The sequence below is a fragment of the Gracilinanus agilis genome, chromosome 5, assembly GCF_016433145.1.
Source record: "Gracilinanus agilis isolate LMUSP501 chromosome 5, AgileGrace, whole genome shotgun sequence".
In the NCBI taxonomy this organism is placed as follows: Eukaryota; Metazoa; Chordata; class Mammalia; order Didelphimorphia; family Didelphidae; genus Gracilinanus; species Gracilinanus agilis.
Window position 1 is genome coordinate 228,065,914 of NC_058134.1, and position 4,772 is coordinate 228,070,685.

General features: G+C 41.5%; 1 pseudogene; it reads left to right on the forward strand.

Moving 5' to 3' along the window:
- Positions 1-515: 515 nt before the first annotated feature.
- Positions 516-4,772, forward strand: part of LOC123250110 — a 36,802-nt pseudogene continuing 32,545 nt past the window's right edge.

Here is a 4,772-nt window from a genome sequence, read left to right on the forward strand (position 1 = left end):
AAAATGGACAAGTCAAACCCCAAATAAGCTTCTCCTTCTGGAACTGTTACCCAAGCGGGAACAGGCTGTTCGCTAATTGCCCAGATGAAGTCATTTGTGTTGTAGTAATAGCGAAGGCTTGACATGAGAATCTTTCTGTTCCATCTTAGTCTGCAATGTAATCCTGATGACAGGTATTTAAGAACTGCCTGTCCCCTCCAGAAGGTTCACTGTCTGCTGAGTGCTATCAGAACGTCTCTCTGCACATAGTTAAAGAGATCAGAGCCGCTTTGAAGCCAAGCACACGCTTCGTGGGGTAGCCCATGCTCTGATTCAGGCTCCCCCCTTACGATTTCACAGTTAATAATGAATGTTTAGTTTCTGAATAATGATCTTCGAATTTATTTGTTCTTTCTCTCTTCCAAAACAGGCATCGTGTTTTGGTTTTCTAAAGGAAAGGCCCTGTACTTGAAAACACATTTTCTTCCTTTCAAATGCATCTAACCTAGCAAAAACATAGTAAAACACATCACACGATGTCCCAAAGCCCCGTTCAAGTTTATTTTTCGTTGTATAATCGGTTCCGTTTGATTGAGGGATCCTCGAGGCGATTTCACGTTCATCGCCGTGTAGCTAGCACCAAATTTGGTGGTTGGTAAAGTGGATCGTTGGTGTGAAGGGAGGCTCTGTGAGATGAGAGCAAGAAAATCAAGGGCAGTCATATATTCACACAGAGCCCATCCGTGAGCTTAGAAGAAAAAGAACGACCAGCCCTCGAATCCAGGAATGCCGAGTCTTTCCGAACGGTTCCAATCTGAAAGGAAAATGATTTTTCAATTGCTCTGGTTTTTAAGAATTCTCAGGCATTATTTGATGTTCTAACGGAGGGGCTGGCTCCAAGCTCCTTCTGGAAGGAGGATATTTTGTAATGTTCTCTTCTTTTGAAAATGGTTCCAGCCTATCTGGGCACGTCAGAATGCATATTCCTCTAAAATCAGGCATCCTATCCTAGGCACTCCTCTATTCCCCATGCTTAACGGCCCCGAATAATGGAACTTTTTATTTTTTTGTTTTATTGATTTTTATAATATGCAAACTGTACAGGACAGGCCATTAAAACAAGCCTTCAGGTTCAGTCATCGCCATGGAAACCATGGAATGTAGATAAACAATCCCAGGCAATAGCCTTGCAAACTTTAACCTGGGTATTACAGTGATTTTTTTCCCTCTCTGCAAGTAGAAAGTGTTGGCAAGGTATCGACTGGGAAACCTTTAAAAAAAAAAAAACAAGAGAAAATAGAATTGTTCCATCCCTTTTTGAGATAGAGAGAAACCCTGGACTTTCCACTGGTTCGTGCACAGTAGGGAAAACCTTAAATGCTTCCCAGATCATTATGACCCCATTTATACCATCTCCTGATCTTATAAGATATGTAAATATCATCTGACTCCTTAAGGAATGGATGACGTAGAGCTTCCGAATGACTACAAAAAATTTATAATATAGCCAAGGTTAGAATTTTGGTCATGGCCTCCATTTGCTCCGAGCCTATGCAAGGAAGAAGACTATCCAAGTTAGGGACTGGACCTGCATTTTCATTATTGCAGAGAATTCGAAAAACAAGGGTCAGCACCTTCTCTGAAGCTGAGAGCCTCAGAAAGTGGGCTGGGATTCTGATGTGACCAAGGCCACACACAGCTAATAAATGTAAGGGTAGAACTTGAACATGGGTCATTCTGGTTTCAAAGCCAGTTCTCTATCTACATCATTAGGGTGGGCTTGAAATCCCCCAAAGTAATAGTATCTTGCTGTATTACAGAAATATTAAACTATGGACTCAAGCCAAAGAGAGTCAGTCCTCTTCATTTTATGGATCGTGAAATTGCAGTCTAGAGGCAGACTTACCTGAAGTCACACAGCTAGGTAGGACCAGAGATCCACATAGAGCCCTCATCTCTCCTGATCCTCCATCTAAAGCAGTGATGCCCAAAGTGGGCACCACCGCCCCCTGGTGAGTGCTGCAGTGATCCAGGGGAGCGGTGATGGCCACAGGTGCATTTATCTTTCCTATTAATTGCTATTAAAATTTTTTAAAAATTAATTTCCAGAGGGGCTAAGTAATATTTTTTCTGGAAAAGGGTTGGTAGGCCAAAAAAGTCTGGGGACCACTGATCTAATGCTTTTATGTCTACACCTCAGATACCTTCCTTACTACAGATTATCCATCCATACAGACACACACACACGCACTGGAACTTCAGAGTTGCAATTGGTTTGGTTTTTCTGCAGGCTAATGGAGCCAAGGACCACTTTCCTTTACTCGTAAGCCCCTGGTCTAATAGTCAACATTATTTGTGATGCTCCTTCCTGCCCCTACTCACTGCCATTACTTCTTCCCCATGGAAACAAAATGAATCTCAAAACTTCCCCATGTCTGAGGATAGCTGTCATTCACCGATTTCCACTAAGGGACTTTTCTTCTTCCTGATTTCTTTCGGAAGTCTTTTCTTATTCAGATTACATGTGCCTAGGTTGTTCAGCCAGTGGCATGATTTCCAGTCCTTGCTTCATCCTGTTTACCCTCTTCTGGATGTGCCCCTAGGATGCTTCTCCTCAAACAGACTGGACATAAACCCCCAGCTGTGGCTGGATCAACATGAGACAGTAAGGGCAGTGGCTTCCTTCATCCTAGACATTGTATTTCTGCATGTGGTCAGGAGGCTGTATGTCATGGTACCTCTTGACATTGTACAATGAAGAAGGCCACTAATGTGTTGTGTGAACTTCCCATAAAGGTATTTCATGAGGAAGGGGCAAGAATCACACAGAATGAGAAAATATGAGTGGATTGCCATCTCCCTTTAAGACCAGTTTCCTAATTTGTTTTTTAAACCTTTACCCTCCATAATAAATCAATACTATGTATTGGTTCTAAGGCAGAAGAGTGGTCAGGCTAGGGTAAGTGACTTGCAGGGTTACACAGCTATAAAGTTTTTGAGGTCAGATTTGAACCCAGAACCTCCTCTCTCTGGGCCTGGCTCTCAAACCACTGAGCTGCCTAACTGCCCCCCTAAAACAAGTTTCCTAGTTTCCGAGTAACAGAGCACTTCCAAGATTTACAAAGCCAACCTCCAGAATATCACGGGTTCACTATGATTCAGCTATAAATCTGAATATGATATTTGCCTGAACATTTTCCCCTACTTCTGGGTTTCTTCCACTTGAATTATCACCCACACCAGTGGCTCTTCAAGCAGCAGCTCTCTCGCTAGCCCCCAGACTTTCAGATTGATGCCGTCTCTCCACAGGGACTGCATTGGACCGTCTTTGTGTACTCTAGAGAAAAGAAGTGGTTTTAATACAGCCAAGTACTAGAATAAACAGAAGACTTGGAATGGCTTTAGCTCTCAGTCTTTCCTCTTTGACGAGGCTGCAGTTCACCTTTTATTTCTTCTTAACCTGAAGTAGTCTGACTTGTTTTTAATATATTTCAATAGTTGTGTTTAAGGAGAATTGATTTCCTTTGTAATCTATGTGTTCTTCTACACTTTGAAAAACACAATTGTGAGAAGGGGTGCATAGGCTTCAGGAGACTGCCTACCAGAGGGGTCCAGGACACAACAAAAAGTTAGGAAGCCTCACCCTCAGCTTTCTGCTTGTCAAAGGACTCACACCATTTTGAAAACTGAAAGGGAAAGACGTCACCATTTTGTGTAACCATTCTTAGGTTCAAAGTCTAGTTAAAGGTTTCTGTCCTCAACACAGCCTTGAATGGCACAACTTAATGATAAGAATATAGTTCCCCATTTGATTTGGAAAGTTTGTTGTTGCTTTGTTTTCCAAATAATTGTGGGAGAAACCTGCTGCTGCTATGATGGCAGCCTTCTTGGTTACATTTACAGATCTCTCTGGCATATCATCTTCCAACTGGCAAGAGAAACAAATACACACTCCCAGCTTCAGTGGATAACTCCTTGAATCAAGGAAGAGTAGGTGACTTTAATTTTAATATAGATACAGAGGAATGAGATTGCTTAAAATCCTATCCCAGATTCTTATTAGCTATGTGATCCTGGACTTAACCTCTCTATGCCTATTTCCTCCTCTGTAAAATGTGGTTGCTGGGAAAGTCCAATGAGATAACTTATGCAAAGCTTAAGGCAGTATATAAACACTCACTTTATTTTTTATTTTTATTGCTGTTATTGTTGATTTGATTGCCAATGAGATGTTAAGGGGTTTTAAGGAGAAGAGTGACGCGAACGGATCTGTGCATAAGAAGCTTATTTAGTCAGTTTACTCAAGTCTAACAAGCATGAATATTGGCTTTCCAAACCCACAGTAGAATAGAAGAAGGGATAAGGGGCTCTGAGCAGACACACTGAAAAGAGTGCCAATTGGGAATACCTGACAGCTAGAGATGAGACAGAATAACTGTAAAAATCAAACAGAAGATGTACAAAAGCACAGCAGGCTGGGATAAATTGCCCTAACTACCTCCACACACCCTGAAGATATTATGGCACCGTGAATTGTTTATTTTTGCATCAGTGACCCTTAGTCATCTAGAACAGCTTAAATTATGTTTATATACACTGTTTTAGAAAACATGGGAATGCTTAAAACATCACAGAAAGATTTCCATTCAACATGTATAGAGAACAACCTAATTTTTAGGGGTTCTGAGTAACTGAGTTTTGACCATACTTCTTTGAATTATTTTACCAGAATCTCTCTCTCTCTCTCTCTCTCTCTCTCTCTCTCTCTCTCTCTCTCTCTCTCTCTCTCTCTC